The 20,680-nt window shown below is 46.9% G+C and overlaps 1 pseudogene; it reads left to right on the top strand.

The window, feature by feature from the left end:
* Positions 1–804: 804 nt before the first annotated feature.
* LOC119235031 (lathosterol oxidase-like) lies at positions 805–1,583 on the top strand (annotated as a pseudogene).
* The last annotated feature ends 19,097 nt before the right edge of the window (positions 1,584–20,680 follow it).

The following is a 20,680-nucleotide window of genomic DNA, read 5'->3' on the forward strand; positions in this document are numbered from 1 at the left end:
CCAAAATTAGGAGACAACTATAAATCAGAGATATTTTGCAAGGGAGGGGGAGATAGAGGGAGCAAAAGAGGGAAGAGAAGAGCACAAGGGACTATGGTGATGGTTCATGGGTGAAGTGGTGCTGGGAATTTTAAGGGGAATACACCTGAAAGGAGAAAGCATACAAGCATAGAGTGTACAAAAATGGACAATGATGTTATACATATATATAAAACAGTGTTGAGGTTTCTTAGAAAATTAAAAATGGATCAGCCACAGAGCCCAGCAGTCCTACTCCTACGTATGTACCCACAGAACACAAATACACTGCTATGAAGGGTACCTTGCACATCCATGATCACTGCAGCACTAGTTACAATATCCAAACAACGGAAACAACCCAAATGCCTGAAAACAGATGAGAAATCAAGAAGAAGTGGTGTATCGATAATAGAATACTACTTATCAGAAAAACATAAATACATGCCATCTGAGGCAATGTGGATGGATCATGCTAATTGAAATAAATCCAAAGGAGAAAGACAAATATGTCACTCATATATGGTACAGAGAAGTCTAACAAAGATATATATTAAGGCAAACTTAAAAACTAACCTTTGAAACTGTGCCTATTGCTGACCAGGGCTGCAGACCAGTCCAGGCTTCCTGGCCAGGCAGAGATGGATGGTGGATTGAAGCTCTCTAGCTTGGCATCAAACTCATTTGACGACAAAGCCTGACTCCCCCTGACTGAGTCCCCGATTGTGTCTTGTTGCACCTGCACCACCACTGGGTGCCCAGCCTCCTCTATTTGCTAGAGCTAAGATGGATCTTGTACTCGATGCTGCAGATAATTATGTTTTATACCATTTCTATATCCAACCACTGGGCCAGAGTATGACATCTTCCAACAAACTGTCATTCTCTGGGTTATAAGAAATCTTGCTGCTTTTATCCTGTATTTCCTCTTTGCACCAGTGAGCTGTTACTTTGTCTATAATCATTCCCTAACGAACCACCCACAATATTTATAGAATCAAGCCTACTGAGAATCATGTTTACTGTTCGGTCATTACCATGGATTAAGAATTCCCACCATTTCACTGTTTCTGTGGAGCTGAGAGGATGCAGCAAATTACATGACACCATAGGAGAATTTCAAACAGCTGGATTCAACTCATTGTTCCTGTATGATCCGTCCTCTTTCTCACCAACATGCTGATCTACTGGATTCACAGAGGCCTTCATCGTAGACTTATAGATAAGCGAATCCATGAACCTCATCTCTGGAAGATCCCTTCTTTACCTGCAAGTCATGGTTTTCACCCTATAGATGACTTTCTTCAAAGTCTACCTTATCATCTCTACCTTTAATCTTTCCATTACAGAAGCTGGTTTATTTAGGTTGTACATCTCGGTGAGTGTCTGCACAATTTCTATTCATGACAGTGATTTCCGTCTCTCAAATCTTAAGGCCATTTATTAATGACTCAGCTCATCATACAGACCTTCACCTTTTCTCTAACTACTGTGCACAATATTTTACACTGTGGGGTAGAACTGGAGACCCATTCAAAAACTCTTCCGCCTTTGAAGGGAAGAAGGTGAGAGAAAAAAAAGCACAACAGCCGGCAGGAAATTGTAAAAATTGAGAAATTATTCAGTGGAGAGATTATAAAGACCGAGCAGATTTTCCCAATGATTAAATATTTTTAATGAGGGAAAATAATCTACATCCAGCCAGGAGACATAGCGATGGCAGCATTTGAAACTCCACATTGAGGGCCCTGCTGAGGGATGGTCATGCCGAGAGACCAAGAGAAACCAACCTCCTGCGTAAATACCAGGGGGTGACCTAAGAAGTGACTGTGTCTTTCCAGCCAGTGAACCTGTAACTTATATTTTCTCATCAATAATTTTTAAAAAGGTGGAGAGAAAATAAATGATTGAGGGGACCAGGTTACGTCCTTTTGCCTTAAGCCACCACATTCATTAAGGAAAAATTGTGCTAATAGCACCAAGGCTCAGCACCATGACAAGGAACACGAATACAGTGACAGGTGGTGCCTGGTGTCAGAAGTGAGCTCCATCTTCCATACTGGTCCGGCAATGGCCACTTGTAGTACTTTGTTCAACGGGGAGCCGCAATGGAAAGCAGGTCTTATAAAACCTAGTAGTGACTCTGTGAATGACCTTTTCATATTTCATATGCCCCCCTATTCTCTGGGGACATTGTCAAATGTTACATTTTACTGATGAAGAAGTAAACTGGAATTAAAAAAAAAATGATACCATCATGATTTATCAGATGTGGTATTATTTAGTTTAACATTTTAATGTTTATTTTTTAAAAACTATTATGTAATAAGTGTAAAATCATGTGAATGTAAATATATGTAGAAAGGGAAATGTGATGCCCAAGTAATATTTCACTTATTTTTTTTAAAGATTTATTTATTTATACAAGCACTGGGTACAGTCAGAAGCGCGGGAGGGTGAGAGAATTTACCAGAGCGGGGAACAAAACAGGCAGACTGATGAAATACACTGCCAAGGGGAGCAGCGGGCACGGCAGGAGAGGTCTGTGAGCCATGTGGGACCCTCGCTGGTGACCAGGGATTGAACCGGTGCTACAGAGGTTGCAGGCAGCTTCGCAGCCCAGCGCTCAACCGCTGCGCCACCAGGGGAGGCCCTCACTGTTGTTTTTTAAATAAACCGAGGCCCTGCAGTTCTGACATGTTTCGAAGTTACAAATCTGTAACTGTCTGTGAAGGGCAACGCTGGCCAAGTGTTTCCTGTCACTGAAGATGAGCTGACATTGTTGTCTTCCCTTCACTTTTCCCATCTCTGCTGCCAAATAATTTAATAAATACATTCATATGTGTTAACATAAAAACATTGGGAAAACACTTACTATTAGCTATTTATGTGAAACCAATAAAAGTTGATTATGACTGTTAAAAACACGTTCACACAAACCGACCCTTGGAGTCTGCATAGGGGCTGGCAGAGGGGCAGTGGGAAGGGTGACCCCAGAGTGGGGGGCCTCAGTGGGTTCTGCTGGAGGCCCATGGGCTCGGGGGTGGTTGTGTGTAAGGGGCAGGACAGGGCACAGTGCATGTTTTCTAATCCAGCAGACCAGGTAAAGGAGGAGTCAGAGTTCTGGAGCCCTCAGTGGCTTTTGCAGGCTTTTTTATTGGGATTTACCAGGTAGACAGCAGGCAGGGGTGCTGGGAGGCCGGGAGGCTGGCAGGCGTACTAGCCCCCAGCAAGTCTTCACTCTGGGCACTCCAGTGTTCTCTGCTTCTCTCTCGGCTTCTGCTGGCGTCCCCATGACGCCGCCCTTAAAAGCCTACTCTCAGCCCAGGTGAATCCCATCTACATATGCCCACACACTACTCCAGGTGCCCGCCATCAGGCATGCATTCAGGACCGCAGGGTTCCGTCATCTATCCTAATGGTGGGAGGGCAGAAAAGCCTGACACTTTTTCTTTACCCTACAGTGTGCTACAGTGACTGCACCTGGGGGAACCTGCCCTTCTACCGCGTAAACAGTGATGTGACAAGTGCCCCCTCCGTAAGATCCTCTGATTCCTCTTGCTGCAAGGGCATCCTCATGTGTCTGGGGTCACATTAGCATAAGGTGAGGAGGTGGGGAGACTGTCCCAGGCCTGCCCACAAGGCCCCTCCCCACACTGATCTGTGTCTCTCCTTGATGTCTTTCCTGCTCCAGCAGAAGCAGGGCTGACTCCACCCCTGCCTGTACTTTGTGTTTTCCTGAGGAATAATGTCTACTTGCCCATTGAAAATAATCATTTATGAAATTATTTTTCTTCCCTTGTCATGTGGGATTGATGGGTTAATTAGAAAGATGCCTAAAATTTGAGAATAAATAAGTAGGCGCCATGAGGACCAGCCAGAACTGCAGGTTTGCTGTGCTGAATCTGTGCAGCTGGGGGCAGGAGAGGCTGTGAGGAGCTGAGGCAGACGGGACCTGTGCCCAGTCAGTGCTCAGTGTGTTGTGGGCTTTGCCATGGTCCCTCCTCAGGGGTCATCTCTCTGCTCCTTTGTCCTTGTCCTTCAGGAGCACCTGTCCCAGCAGGGCCTGTGATTACAGGGGCTTAGACATCACCTGGGCCTGTCCTGTCTCCAGGATGTGTGTGGAGCCTGCGTGTGGCTGGATTAGGCTACGCTCAGACCAGGGTTGGGCCCTCGGGCCTCAGTCTGTTTATATTTTGCTTCTTTGGGTTTTTGGAGCACTCCTGTTCTTTTTCATGTTCAGTCAGGCTTAGGCATCCACCATTGTCCCCACAAGGCCCAGGGCTGCCCCTGCTCACAGGCATCTGGTGTTAGAGATGAATTTTCAGACACATCCTGGTGTGGGTAAGAATTGTGGGGAAGGTGACTGTAAGGGCAGGAATGACACAAAGCAGGTTTTCTGGGTAAAGGAGGAGTCAAAGTTCTTAATGGCTTTTGCAGGTTTTTATTGGGATTACCATGTACATGGCAGGCAGGGGTGCTGGGGGGCTGGTAGGCAGGTCTTCACTCTGGGCTCTCCAGCCTTCTCTTGGCTTCTGCTTCTCTTGCTTCTCTCTTGGCTTCTGCTGGCATCCCTGTGACACTACCCTTAAAAATCCAGTCGAATCCCATCTACCTATGCCCACACCCTACTCCAGGTGCCCGCCATCAGGCATGCATTCAGGACCACAGGGTTCCATCATCTATCCTAATGGCGGGAGGGCAGAAAAGCCTGATACCTTTTTCCTTACCCTACAGTGACCCGGAGAAAGCATATGGGGACAGGAAGAAGTTACTTTCCTAGCATGGACAGGTGGGCCTCACTAGGATGGTGCCTTTGAGAGAAGACCTGACGGACACGCCATGCCCACAGGGTGTCTGTGGAAGCTCTGTCCAGGCAGGGCGACCTCAGCCCAGACACCCCAGGACAGGGATGTCTGTGCGTCAGAGGCTGCGGCTGGGGCAGGGGTCCCCTGAAACGGGGTCTGTGCACTCACATCATGCAGACTTTGAGGATGTTGGAAGGGTTTTGCCTTTTCTCTGAGTAAGACGTGGGGTCACATGGCCTCTCTGGACAGAGACCACCCATGTCTGGGCCCTTTAGGAACATCCACCATAAGACACAGGTGTGTGGGGGAGAGAGCACCTGGAGAGAGACTCCAGGATGACACAGGAGAGGGGCGTGTGGAGAAGCCCCCCTTGCTTCTCAACACTGGGCTCGCCCCAGGGACAGGAGGACTTGGGAGAGACCCGTGGGGACACCTGCCTTGACTGTTGTTTCTGCTTTCCTTTTGCTCCTTTTGTCCTAAGCCAGCCTGATTCCTGTCATCAGCTTCTGTGGGTCCCCAATAGAAGGTGCCTGAGACTTGTGGCAAATTTCAGGCTGCAGTGGCCCCACTTTGGGGAAACCCAGTTTGGTTAAGTATTTACCCACAAGGGGACGGTAACGGATGTGTTGTTGAGAAACTCTTCTCTTCTCTTCCCTTCCTCTTGTTTTCCGTGACTCTCCTGTGTCCTTTCACACTCAGAGTGTGCTCTCCCTTTATGCGGCAGAGGGCAGAAGCCATTTAGAGTATGCAGGTTTGGGGGTATTGGGGTGCCCCTCATTCTGCCTGTTAATGGACTGGGGGTGTTTTCTCTGACCAAGACTCATTTCCCTTTCTCTGCTGCTCTGTCCCACCGGGTCCCTCACCCTGAGGCAGGAATCCCTCCCAGAGTTAGAGAGGAGTACAAGCCCTTAGTGGGGATCTGACCCGGCTCCTGCTGTGTTTGGGGCAGGACCTTGTCCTCGTCCCTGGCAGGTCAGGGCTGGGGAGGGACTGAGCTTCAGGTGAACTGAACAGACAGAGCAGAACAGGGGCCTATGGGAGACCCCCAACTCCTTGGGCATAGTGTTGTGTGTCCCAAGTCTTCTCAGGATACCTGCTCACATGAGGGGACAGGACCACAAGCAGGCGCTGGCCTGTCCTTCATGGGGGCCTGGGTCTGGGCCTCTGTCCTGGGGAGTCACTGGGTATGATGATGGGGAGGGGAGGGCAGTTTGTACCCCGGGACCAGGTTCTGGGTATGGAGGGGCCTGGTGCTCTGAGCAGAGTGGGTCTGGGGTGTGGGTTCCACAGGGTGGGAAGGGAAGGGAGGAGGATATTTTTCTCCAATAAACTTCATGGTCTCTAGCAGCACAGAGGCTCAGCAGCCCTGAGAGGAGCCAGGTCTGTCCTTCTTGGTCTCAGGGCCTAAGGGGTCACCAGGAAGGGCCCTGCTCCTGCTGGTGGGGGTCCCTGGGCCCTTCTCCCCCCCTGAGCCCAGAGCTCCTGGCTGCCCTGCTCCTCTGTGTGGGCCTGGATGCCTCCTGCCCTGTCTCTCCCCAGCCCTGAGGAGATGGCGCCTGCTCCTGCCCCAGCTCTGTGCTCTGCCTCTCCCCTCCCTGCTGCTCCTCCTCCAGCTGACCTCCGAGGGTCCTCAGGTGAGTGTGTCCCTCCCTGTCCTGTGTCTCCCTCAGGTGGGTGGGGCTCTGGGAGCTCTTCTTTCAGGAAGGATGGCTTTGGGAGGGCCCTGGCTCTAGAAAGATTGAGGTATTCCCCAACCACTATTGTGATGACACGGTTAAGAGTAGTCACTGAGAAAATCAGGGTGACTCTATAGATGCCAAGGTGAAAGAATTCACCAGAGACAGAGTGGAGAACACAAAAGGGGGTTTTATTGAAATTCACTGCTAATGGAAGCAGCAGGTGAGACAGGAGAGGTCTGCATGTGAAGGAGGATTTGAGACTCTCTTTTATAACCTGTTTGCATGGGCTTTCAAACTTGGGGTGCCACTTTGTACCTGTTGTCTGCTGGAATGTGTGGATGGGCCACTCACCTTTGACACAGAATGAATCCTGGCTGTGTTTGCCTTCTTGTAGCTGGGCTGATATTTCTGGTCATGGTGGTCAGTTTTATGGCCTGTCCCCAAGGCAGCCTTATCCATTCCCTCATCTATTCCCACCTCCGACACCTCCCTGCTGGGCCAGGAGTGGGGACATGGCTTTTAACCTTACTGAACTGTACCTGACAATGTCCACCTGACTGATCACTGATGGTGTTAGCCTTCCACTACCTAAGGTGGAGTTTCCCTGATTTCTTACTGCTCACATCAGTTTGGAGAGGTGTTGGGTTCAGATAGTGGGGTCCTTGGGTTACCTCTGAGCAAAGTTTCATCAGAGATCCCCTTTCAGTGGCACATGAGGAGTTTCCCCAGGAGGCAGCGATGTTTAGTTCTATTAAAAGGGCAGGTTTATTACAGAAGGGAAGGGGAGGAGAGGACACTGCACAGACACTCGTGGGCAGAGGAGCTGCCCTGAAAGGGACATTTGCTGAGAGAGGCCTGCGGGGTCACAGGCGGGCGGCCTTGAGGAGAGCGGCCCCTGCTGAGAGGTCAGTGAGGAGAAGCCCCGGCAGGTGCAGGTCACGGGCAGGCAGGGGGCTGCTGTCCTGCGGAGGGAGAGAGTGGGTGAAAAGACGCACCTGCATAGGCACAGGTGGGCAGGGGGAGTGCTGCCCCAGTCCCGTGGAGAGACTGCACTGAACTAGTCTTTTTGGGAGGGGCTCACTCCTTTGTGGAGATGTTAACTATTTAAAACTGGAATAACTAGGAGGAATTTGAAAGAACCTGAGATTCTCCAATGGTTCTCAGTCTCATTTCCCCTGCTCCAGTCTGTTTCTCCTCCTCTCATCTGTTTCCCCTCCTCTGATCTGGGCTTTGAAATTATAGCAGTTTGACACTTGCTATCAGTTGGAGCTTTAGAGACTCTCTTCAGTTGGTTTGGCTAAGCGGGTGGCTTTGGGATTTATAGCAGTCTGAAGTTGGCTATCAGTTGGCAGCTAAAGAATTTCTTTAACTGGCTTTACTGAGTGGATTGGAAAAGACCAGTGAATTTTTTACAATGGCCCTCAATTTTTATATCCCTTTCCCCAATCTGTGCTCTGGATATTTTCTATAGCTAGTTTGCAGACTCTGTTAATCACTTTTACCCCCACCTCTAGCTTTTGGCCCTGTGTGATCCAGTTTCTGGTCTTGCGATGCCTCCTTTCCAAATTTTCTACTCTTGGCCTCCCTCATTATCATCATGTATCATGAGGAAAATGCCAATTAAATCCACAATGAGGGACCTCCCTGATGGCACAGGCGGTTGAGCGCCGCGTTGTGAAGCTGTCCACAGCCTCTGCAGTGCCAGTTCCATCCTGGCCGGCCTTCAAGAATCCCACATGGCACAGCAGACCTCTCCTGTCGCGCCCGCTGCTCCCCTCAGCAGTGTATTTCGTCAGTCTGCCTGTTCTGTTCCCCGCTCTGTCTCTGGTGAATCATCTCACACTCCCGTGAATCTGGCCTATATTCCAGTTCTTGTATAAATAAATAAATAAATCTTAAAAAAAAAAATCCACAACGAGATACCATGTCATACCCTTGGCAATGACCTGTATCAAAAAGACCAGAAACAAAAGGCGTTGCAAGGGCGTGGGAAAAAGGATCTGCTACATCATGCTGGGAACGGAGACTGGTCCTCTAACCCGTGGCTGAAGCCAAAGATAGTTATAGGGGCTGGTGAGGATGGGTGGCCCCAGGCGCAATGAGAACCACGTATGGGTGGGGGTGGAGACTCTGATAAGAAGCATAAGGGACTGCAGAAGCAGCCCTGAGCATGCAATGGTCCAGGACAACAATTGGGATTTTAGCATTTTCAGGTCTTCAGCGATTCTAGGGTCAGCGATTTCTGCCCCACCATATGATCATCCAGGAGTCTGTTGCAGGCCTCTGAAGAATGTTGGAGAAGCTTTCTGCAGCCAACCTCAGAGAGGAACTGTTCGGAGTTTTTGCCAGCAGCTGAGTGAATGAAACTTCTCGGTTTTGCTGCAGTTACAGCCTGGCAGGGAAGGCGAAGACCTGAAGCCAGGCACCTCTCTTAACTTTGAGTGTGGATATTTTCAGGTCTTTCAGCTGCTGCAGCTGCTGTTTTGAGTGTTGCTTGTCTGGTGCTGTGCTGGGGCATCTAGGTAGCTCCGTTGAGCATCTCCTGTTGTGTCCTGTGCTGTCTTCATGAGTTGGATCCCGGCCTATAGTCTGGCAGCCACGTGCTCCAGGCCCTCAGTGGCAGGAAGATGCCATCTTGGGAACATTTATGTTTAGGGCTTTAAAAATCTGGACACTGTTTCAGGTGAGGTAAACAGCCACTTGTGGTCTCAGTAACTCTTTTTCCCTGGTTTTTAAATAAACCCCATTATTGTTGTCCTCTGAACCTGAGTGGTCTTGAAATTGTGTGCACGGGGGAATACTCAGATAGACTGGCCAAGTGTCCTTGGCCAGCTTTAGTGCCCCTTGCTGCCCCATATCAGTCCTGACAGTGGATCACATGAGAGGCACACCAGACCTTCAAACCTGTACATTTAAATGGGTCCTGCCACCCATTGCATAAAGACAAAACATACTCTAATGCATAAGATTTTCAAGAAAAGGACTTTAATACACTTAGTGTGCAATAAAGAGAACAGAAAGACTATAGTTTAAGTAGTTACTAAATAAAACACCCAAAAAGTCACCATCCCATCGGGTATAAATGTCCAGCCAAACAGGGTTGGCCCAGAGCAGGACCCCCGAGACCTGAAAGCACCTTCTGGTGGAGACCCATAGGAAAGGACAGACGGGGCCAGGCAAGTATGGAAGAAAAAGAGCAAAATAAAAATGATACTGGGCAGCAAGGGGAACTAAAACTGGCCAAGGACAGTTCCCAAATAGGTTACAAGTCACTGAGTTCTTCACCCACATGCACAGTTGCAAGACCACGCATGTTCAGAGAACAACAATAATGGAATTTATTTAACAAACAGGCAAAACAAAGAATCACTATGGCCACAAGGGCTATTTATCTCATCCCAAGCAGTGTCCAGTGTTTTGAAGTCCTAAACAAAAGGCATGGCGTCCACCTGCCACTAGAGATGTTCAAACATATCCCGAAAAAGGACATCGCTTCCAAAAGGACATCTTCCTGCCATGGATGGCCTGGAGCCTGTGGCATCCAGACAATAGGCCCGTATCCAGCTCACAAAGCCAGCAGAAGACACAACAGGAGATGCTCCATGGAGCTGCTGAGAGGGGCCAGCACAACACCAGACAATCAGCATTGAAACCGCAGCTGCAGTCGCCAAATGGCCTGACAAACTGCCCACATCGCACACAGCTCAGGGAGGCGCCCAGTTCCAGGTCGTCACCTTCCCTTCCAGGCTCTAACAGCAGCAAAGCTGGGAACAGGTGAAGAAGCTGTGAATGCTTCTCAGCCTTGGACTTGTGCCAGAGACTTGGGGGACATGGAAGGAGACACTGGGAACAGATGTGGGTGAGAGACCTGTGCGGAGATTACAGTGGCAACATTTATCTTGATTTTGATTTTGCTCTTTTCCTTCCAGACTTGTCTGGTTTTTCTGCCCATTTCATATGGGTCCCCACCAGTAGATGTCTTAGACTTTTTTTTAATACAAGAACTGGGATACAGGTCAGAAATGCGGGAGGGTGAGAGAATTCACCAGAGTCAGAGTGGGGAGCAGAGCGGGCAGACGGACCACAGACACTGCTGAGGGGAGCAGTGGGCAAGGAAGGAGAGGTCAGCTGTGCCATGTGGGGTTTTCCCTGGCTGGCAGGGAATCAAACCAGCACTGCAGAGGCTGCAGATGGCTTCACAGCTTGGAGCTCAACTGCTGCGCCATGGGGAAGGCCCTGTGCCTTAGACTTTTGACAGGTTTTTGGGTCTCAGTGTCCCTGTTTTGGGTCTAACTGTTTGGCTGAGGTGACCCACAAGGGGATGGGTAACTTTGGGTGCTTGATTGGGAAACCATATTCTCTATTCTTTCCCTTTATTCTCTTTCTTGCACAGTGATTGTATTAAAGTTCCTTCCCATTAAATGTCTTATGCACTAGAGCATGTTTTGTTTTCATGCGGCAGATGGCAGAACCCATTTAGCGTGGGCAGGTTTGGGAGTCCTGGGTTCCCTCACCCTGCCTGGTAACAGAACCTCCCTTTACTCTGGATATCACACTGTTACAGTTCTGCTCCTAAGCAAACAACAAAAAAAAAGTTTCTCAAAATATCCAAAATACACCTTCCACATGGTCAAGCTTTTGATTGCTTGGTATTTATCCAAAGAAGGTAAAAACACTAATTCCAAAGGATATGTGCCTCCTGTGCTTACTGCAGCCTGTGCACAATAACCAACTGTGGAAACACCTCAGTGCCCAACAACAGCTGAGTGGGTTAAGAAGAGGTGGTAGACAGACACAACGGAATACTACTCAGCCGTGAAAAAGTTGAATTTGCAACAACAGTGATAGCTGTGGAGGGGATTATGCTAAGTGAAATAAGCTAGAATGAGAAAGTCAAATACTGAGTGATTTCACTCATTAGTGGAATATAAAAAAACAAAGCAGGGACAGATGAAACCAAACCAAAACATATTCTAGAAATAAGACTGCAGAACTGAGGCTATGTGGGAGGGGAGGGAGTGGGTTTGATGTAGGAATCAAAGTGGGAAGAGGGCCCAGTGATGGTGGTGAGGACTGTGGGTGCCCTTAGGTGGGTGTGATGTTGTAACAAACACCTGAAGAGGTGTGACCCTGTGCCTCTGCACACGTACAGTGTGTAAACTGATGTTACTTCAATAGAAATAATATAATAAAGGGAGCCGGGAAAAGAAACTATCTTCAGCAAAAGAAATGTAAATTGTCCCCTCCATCCATTACTGACCTCAGGACTTTGCTTTCGCCTCCTCACTGTCATGCAAGATGAGGGGCTGGTTTCCCACAAGGTCAGAGGCAGGAGGTACAGGGACTCCTGGGGCTGCTCAGACACTGCTGAGTAGAGACACTGCAGAGAGGGCGGCTTTGAGGGAATGATTGACAGAGGGTCAGAGTAACCCCAGTGCTGAGTGAGGATCTGGTTCCCAAGGAGAGGGGATTGTGTGTGTGTGTGTGTGTGTGTGTGTGTGTGTGTGTGTAACAGGAGAGAAGGGACACACAACATAAGAAAATGGGGGAGAATTATTCATCCAGCCCCAGCATAAATAAATTCAAATCTCACAGAGAGGGAGAATGTCAGTACAACACCTCAGTAAGTACGGTTCTATGAAGAAGCTGTCCTTGAGCAGGACATGAAGAAGCACTGGGCTTCAAGAATAGAGGAAGTTTAGAAATAAGTCATGGTTGTATTGAGCTATTTTTTGTGGGGTGCCTGCTGTAGCAGCTCCTTCCCGCATCCCTGGAGACTTAGCAGCCCCTCCGTGCACCTGCCCTTGGCCTAGCTGCTGAAGGGCACAGCCACACTGAGTTCTGCCCGCTCCAGCCAGGTGAGCTGAGCCTCCGGGTCCGCTGTGGTCCAGGAGCACAGGTCGTGTTCAGGGCCAGGTACTCGGCGCCTTCGTATGCAAACTGCACCCGCGGAGGAGGCGCCCGTCGGGCCCCACATCGCAGCCAGACATCTCCTGGAAGGTGTGAGAGAGAGCCTGTCCCCGCCCGCGTCACCCGGCGGTCTCCCTGCACCCAGCCCTCTGCCCTGAATAATCCTAAACTGAGAACGGAACGGGCAAAAGCCCCGCGCTCTTCAGAGGTCTGGGGTCAGGCGGATCTCGAAGCAGCCTGGAGGTGCCCCTTGGTCCCTGGGGCCAGGGCACGACCTCGCCCGTCCGTGGGGCGGGGGTGGTGACCTGACTGGCACCTGCCTCAGCTCACCGGTCTCGCTCGGGTTGTCGTGGCCGCGCAGGGTGTCAGTTGCGCTCGGAACCTCTGTGCTTATTCCCTTGGACCCACGTCTCCTGGTCCAGATCCTCCTGCCCCACCTGCTGCAGCCCAGGCCCCCGCGGCTCCACACGCTGGCCTGGAGAGTCGCTTCAAACCGCCCGAACGGTGTGTTGTCCACGTAGCCCCCCACGATGGAGAGGGCCTCCCCGAGGCCAGCGGACAGCGTGGTGTAGAAAAGCCTCAGGGAGTGGGACCCCCGGAGGCGGGAGGGAACAGTGGGCCCAGGGCAGAACCTCCTCCCCTGTGGGTCCCCGGGCCCAGGCTGACACCCACAAGATACCCTGAGACAGCGATGGACGATGGACAAGAGAGATGGACATGGGACAGCGGATGAGAAGGCCCGAAACTCAAGGGAAGAGGACTCAGGGCAGGCTGGGGTTGGGGGAGTGGGACAGAAAGGGACCAGGACAGGGTGGGGCGGAGGGGGAACCATGGGACCATCTATAGGCAGAGAAGGCATTTCCCAGGTCCTGTGACCTCCCAGGGGGTCCCCTGCTCTTCCTCCAGCCCGCAGCTGCCATTTCCCCCCTGATCCTCACAGGCCAGATGCGGATCCAGACACGCCAGATATCGGTCCAGACCAGGGCCCCAGAGCAGCGGTAGGAGGCTGGGGCTTCCCTGGGACAGGGGAGACTGGGGCAGAAGGGCAGGTGGGAGCTACATTGATGCTGATTGGCTTCTCTGGACACCCTGCAGGCAATGGCCAGTGAGAACTGGGGTGAGTGACTAGTATCCAGACAGGAGGGCCTGGCACAGGTGGTGAAGCAAGTGATACTGAGGGGAGGTGGGGAATCCCCAACAGTAGCCCCAGACCTGCCCTGGGGACTGAGACCCTGAGAGCCACCCCTGGACACCAGGTCATTGCTTTGCCCTCCTCCCCTGCTCCAAGTGCTGTCACCCTGTCCCCAAGGCCAGGCCCAGGGACATTTCCTTTCAGGATCTCTGCACAGGCTCACAAATTGTGAGGACCCCAAGTAAAATTCTGTTCATGAGGTTATAGCTATCAATATTCGTCACACAGGAATGAAACCGTTTTAAAATGTTATTATTTCACTTAGAATAACATTAATAATCTATTGCAGTTATTTTTTGAGGAAAATTAACTTGCTGAAAAGAATCAGGATAATGAGAAAAGTTGTTAGTTTTGTGTCTTTCTAGTCTGCTCATTAGGAGATCTTTGTTTTTTGTTTTTTTTTAAAGATTTATTTATTTATTTATGCAAGCACTGGGTACAGTCAGAAGCACAGGAGGATGAGAGAATTCACCAGAGCCAAAACGGGGAACTGAACAGACAGACTGATGAAATACATTGCTGAGGGGAGCAGCGGGTGGCAGGAGAGGTCTGCACACCATGTGGGACCCTCACCAGGTGGGCCTGCTATCAAATCGGCGCTGCAGAGGCTGTGGGCAGCTTCGCAACCCAGCGCTCAACCGCTGTACCACCGGGGAGGCCCAGGAGATCTTTGAATTTGCATATTTTCTTCTACATGTAATCTGTTGTTTCGATTTAAGTCTATGAAAAAAATATACAGCCTCATGATAGTATTGTAGCAACACTATTTTAATGATCTTTTTAAATAATTGTGAAAATTCAACTTTGATACTAAATTTCTCAAAGGTTATTTGCAAAGTGAAACCTAAAACAATACCATTGAATATTTCCTATTCTGTTACATTAATTCCATTAGCCTCTTTTGCATATTTTGGTTCTTGTATTAGTGTATGATATTATTTTTTAAAGTAATGCAGTGTTTCACCGGGTTGTATGTAGGTCTTCAGTGTTTATTACACCTGAATAAAATTATCAAAAAATTATCTGTTTTTTTTTTTAACCACAGATCCCAAAAGAAAATTTAGTCCATACTGAAAGTTGTCAAGTTTATAGTGATGGGACTCAATTTTCCATAATTCTGGATTTTACTTTTTATCTGGAGTTTACATTTTAATTACACAGTAAATAGTGTCAGCTGTCAATGTTCAGTTGATGTTCAATAGGGAGAGACTCACATTCATTTGCAGGAAAATGTCTGCCAATTTAACTAGTCTAAGTAACCACAGTTTTGGCCATTCACTCCTTCAATTAAAATGGGATTGCGGGGCCTTCCCAGTGGCGCAGCGGTTGAGCGCTGGGTTGCGAAGCCCGCAGCCTCTGTAGCGCTGGTACCCTGGAACCTGGGGGTTCGATCTCCGGCTGCTCCCGGGCCAGTGGAGGAGGGTCCCACATGGCGCGCAGACCTCTCCTGCCACCCACAGCTCCCCTGCCTGCTCTGCTCCCCACTCTGGCTCTGGTGAATTCTCTCACCTTCCTGAGCTTCTGACTGTACCCAGTGCTTGTATAAATAAATAAAAATAAATCTTTAAAAAAAAATGGGATTGCCTAAAAGAAGAGGCTAATTTGGTAGAGACAGGGAGGGCTCCGCCATCAAGGTAAACTCTGGACACCAGGAAAGTGCAGCCCCAGCACCATTGTTGGAAGCCAGGGACCCACAATCCCCTTGTGCAACTGAGAAGAGAGAGGGAGGGCTCCACAAACAAAGGCAAGCAGGAAAGCTACAACCAAGCAAGGCTTCTGGAAGCCCTACAACCCCCATTTTGTAATTGAAAAGAGACAGGGAGGGCTCTGCCATCAAGGTGAACTGTAGGCACTGGGAAAGTGCAGTCCCTGCATGACTTTTGGAAGCCAGGGACCCCAGGATGCCTTCTGGAACTGAGTAGAGAGAGGAGAGACCAAAAAAAGGTGAGCAGGAAAGCATGTACCTGAGCAAGGCTGCTGGAGGCCCTGCACCCCCCTTTCAGTACTAAGTAGAGAGGAAGGGCTCTATTATCAAGGTGAACTGTGGGTCCCAGGAAACTGTGGGCCTGCCTGTGGGGCTGTTAGAAGCCAGGGGCTCCAGCATCCCCTTCTGGAACAAAATGGAAAATACAGATGCCAAGGTATCAATATTAACCCTAAATGTAAATAAACTAAACTCATCAATAAAAAGACACATAGTAGAAAACTGGATTAAAAAACAAAATCCTACCTACTGCTATCTCCAGGAAACACATGTAATACAAAAGAGAAACATAGAAATAAAAGGTTGGAAAATAATCCTACAAGCAAATGGACCAAAAAGAAGGCAAGAACAGCTATACTTATATCAGATGAAATAGACTTCAAATTAAAAAAGGTAAAAAGAGACAGAGACGGACTCTGCATTATAATTAAGGACACTGCATTATAATTATAATCAGGAAGATGTAACACCCATTACCATATACTCACCAAATGAAGGAGCACTAAAATATATAAGATAAATATTATCACCTCTGAAAACAGACATTAGAGAAAATGCACATGTAGTAGGAGTCTTCAACACCCCACTCACACCAATGGACAGATCAGTGAGACAAAAAATGAAAAAGGATACTAGAGCACTAACTAAATATCTAGACTTCATGAGCTTAACAGATATTTATAGGACACTGCATCCCCTAAAATATGAGTACACGTTTTTCTCAAGTGTGCACACATGGATCATTCTCCAGAATTGATCACATACTGGGCCACACGACAAATATCAACAGATACATTATGATCAAAATCATTCCAACTATCTTCTCTGATTATAAAGGCATCAAACTAGAAATAAATCATCAAAAAAAAAAAAAACAAACAACCATACCACTTCACGAAGATTGAAATCCACACTACAGGAAGACCACTGATAAAAGAAGAAATTAAAATATACTTTGAGGGCCTCTCTTGTGGCACAGGCAGTTGAGTGAAGTGTTGTAACACTGCCCGTGGCCTCTGCAGCGTAGGTTCAATCCCTGCTGGCTGGGGAGATACCCACATGGCATGGCAGACCTCTCCTATCTCACCCACTGCTCCCCTCAGCAGAGTGTTTCAGTCCGTCTGCCTGTTCTGTTCCCTGCTCTGTCTCTGGTGAATCCTCTTTCCCTCCCACACATATGGCCTGTACCCTGGTTCTTGTATACATGAATAAATAAATCTTTAAAAAAATGTTTTGAGTTAAATGACAATGCATGGGGCACAGTAAAGCAGTTAGAAGAGGAAAGTATCTAGCAATACAGAAGAAATAAGAAAGAACTCAAAGAAACAACCTAATCTCCCATCTCAAAGAAGTAGAAAAGAACAACAACAAACAAACAAACAAACAAAAACCAAAACAGGTAAAAGAAAGGAATAGTAAAAATCAAAGCAGAAATAAATTAAATAAAAATTTTTAAAAATCCAAAAGATCAACAAAACTAGAAGTGGATTCTTTGAAAAAAATAAACAAAACAGACAAACCTCTAGCCAGTCTCATGAAGAAAAAATGGGAGAAAACACAAGGAAATTAAGACAATAAACAAAAGAGGAGACATTACAACAGACTCAGTAGAAATCAAAATAATAATCAAAGATTACTATACACATTTATATGCAAACAAGTTCAACAATCTAGAAGAGATGGACAAATTCCTAGAATGATATAATCATCCAAAGCTAGACAAAGAAGAAATAGAACATTTAAGCAGACAAATACAAGCAGTGAAATTAAAACAGTAATCATAACACTCCCCAAATACAAAAGCCCAGGACCAGACGGCTTCACAAATGAATTCTACCAAATGTTCAGAAATGAATTAGTGCCTGCTGGTGGGTGTGCAAACTGGTCCAACCACTATGGAAAGCTTTGTGGAGATTCCTCAACCTACTGAAAGATAGAGCTTCCATATGATCCAGCAATTCCACTCCTAGGTATTTACCCAAAGGACACAGAAACATCAATTCCGAAGAGCACATGCACCCCTATGTTTATAGCAGCACTGTTTACAATAGCTAAGCTTTGGAAACAACCCAAATGCCCCAAAATAGATGACTGGATCAAGAAGATGTGGTACATATACACAATGGAATATTACTCAGCAGTCAAAAAAGATAAACACATGCAATTTGCAGCAACATGGATGGAACTGGAAGGGATCATGCTCAGTTAAATAATTCAGAAAGAAAAAGAAAAATACGGGATGGTCTCACTCACAGCAGGAATCTAGAAAACCTAAATAAGGGACCAGGAAAAAGAATAGCTATAAGAAAGAAAAAATCAAAATCAACAAACAACTATGAACCAGAGACACACTATGGCGGTGGGGGGGGGGGCGGAGAAAGAAGGAATTGGGGTCAAAATAAGGGGGTTGCAATTGTATGGGGAATATAAAAATAAAATTAAAAAAAAAGAAATGGATTAGTGCCTATCCTACACAAACTCTTTCAAAAAATTGAGAAAAAGGGAATACTACCAAATACATTCTATGAAGCCACATTACACTCATACCAAAACCAAACAAAGACAACACACAAAAAGAAAACTATAGGTCTATCTCCTTATTCAACACTGATGCAAAAATCCTCAATAAAATCTTCACCAACAGAATCCAACAATGCATCAAATGATAATACACCAAGATAAAGTGGGATTTATTTCAGAGGCACAAGGATGACAAACCCACAGTCAATATTTTTCTCAAAGACGTAAAGGTGGAAACCTTTCCTTTAAGATCAGGAACAAGACATGGATATTGATTTTCACCACTGCTTTTCAATATAATACTGTAGTGCTAGCCAGAGCTATAAGACAAGAGAAAGACATACAAGGAATCCAAATAGAGAAAGAAGAAGTAAAACTATCACTATTTGCAGACAATATGATAATATACATAGAGAAACCCAAAGAGAAACTAGCCCAAAGCCCAAAGAGAAGGCCATAGAGAATCTAATCAAAATGATGAACCAGTTTATTAAAGTGGCAGGATACAAAATCAACACGCAAAAATCAGTAGCCTTCCTATACGCAAGAAATCAATCTGAAGAAGAAATCAAGAAAACCATCTCTTCCATCATTGAAGCAAAGAAAAACAAATACTTGGATAAATCTAACAAAAGAGATGAAGGACCTCTACCAAAAAAAAAAAAAAAAGATGAAATATTGTTAAAAGAGAATTATAAAACAATAAAAAACAAAACAAAAGAAGACACAAAAAATGGAAAGATATCCTCTGCTCATGGATTGGAAGAATTAACATGATCAAAATGGCCATCCTACCAAAATCAATTTACTGATGCAATGCTATTCCAATAAAAATCCCAATGACATTCTTCAAAAAAAATAGAATAAATATTGATGAAATCCATATGGAGCCACAAAAAATCTCTAATAGTCAAAGCTCTCCTGACTAAAACAAAGGAGAATGGAGGTACCACATGCCCAGACTTCAAAATATACTACAAAGCCACATAATAATTAAAAGTATGGTACTGGAACAAAAAACAGACACACAGACCAATGGAACGAAATAGAAAGCCCAGAAATAAGACCACACATTTATGGACAATGAATCAAAGATTAAGGACAACTAATCTTTGACAAAGGAGCAAAGAATATTCAATGGAACAAGGATAATTTGTTCAATAAATGGTACTGAGAAAACTGCACCACCACATGCAAAAGAATGAAACTAGATCACTACCTCATTCCATGCACAAAATCAACTAAAAACGGATAAAAAAATTGAACATAAGACCTGAAAGCATAAAATATGTAGAAGAAAATATAGGGAAAACATTACATGATCTGTATCTCCATAACATGCTTAAAGACATGTCCCTGCCCCGGGACCTCCCTGGTGGCACAGACAGTTGTGTGCCGCACTGTGAAGTTGTCCGCAGCTCCTGGCAGGCTGGCGAGAATCGCACATGGAGTGGCAGACCTCTTCTGTCTCACCTGCTGCTCCCCACAGAAGTGTATTTCATCAGTCTGCCTGTTCTGTTCCCCACTCTGTCTCTGGTGAATCCTCTCACCCTCCCGCACATCTAGCCTGCACCCTGGTTCTTGTACAAATAAATAAATCTTAAACCCTGCCCCTCTCCGCCCCGCTCAGGTTGTGGAGATACATAGGATCCAGGGTTTGCCTCTTTGCTTACTAGTGTTCTTTGCCTACTTGAGAAGTGAGGATTTACAAATGTCTTTGTCACATTTACTCAGTGTCCATCTCTCGTGACAGTGCAAACTCCATGTCTCCAGGGTCCTTGCTCTACTCTTCATTGTATCTTCAGGGGAGGCAGCTTTGGGAGGCAGGAGCCAGCCAGGGAGGGGGATTCCGGAAATGAAGGGGAGACAAAGGCCAAGAATACTTGGGAGGTGCTCCTTGGTTCACTGAGAAAGGCATTTCTCAAAGTGTCCTGTGTGCAACCCTTGAAGTCACCCAGAAACTGCCATGGGACCCATGAGGTCAAAACTATTTTGATAACATCAGTAGAAATTTTGCCTTTCCACTATTTTGACATTTCCTCTGATGTAGAACTTAGTAAGAGTGGCAAAAATAAAACCCAAGCTGGTGTCATGTCAACATATATTGGTTGAAACATTAAAAATCATCTTCATGATCAAATTGAAAACCCAGGCATAAAGCCACACATATATGGAAACCAATCTATGACAAAAGAGCAAAGACTACGCCCTGGGACAAGGAATGTCTCTTCAGTAAATTATGCTGGGAAAACTGGACTTATACATGCAGAAAAATGAAACTGGATGACTACCTCATGCCACGCACAAAGATCAACTCAAAATGATAACAGACCTGAATGTAAGACCTGAAACTACACACTACACAGAAAGAAACACAGGAACAACACCCTAGGACCTGTATCTCAGAAACATCTTGCAGTGGTCGAGGCCACCCTGACAGCTGCGCCCACTGCAACCAGCAGCGGGAGTGGCAGTGGGTGACAATATGTGGGCACTTTACCACCAGCCCCTGTCAGTGTCATGGACAAAGGCAACAGCCAATCTGGCAGCAGAGGTTCTCTGTCCCCCC

The sequence above is a fragment of the Talpa occidentalis genome, unplaced genomic scaffold, assembly GCF_014898055.3.
Source record: "Talpa occidentalis isolate TD23 unplaced genomic scaffold, MPIMG_talOcc4v2.1 talOcc4.81, whole genome shotgun sequence".
NCBI classification, from domain to species: Eukaryota; Metazoa; Chordata; class Mammalia; order Eulipotyphla; family Talpidae; genus Talpa; species Talpa occidentalis.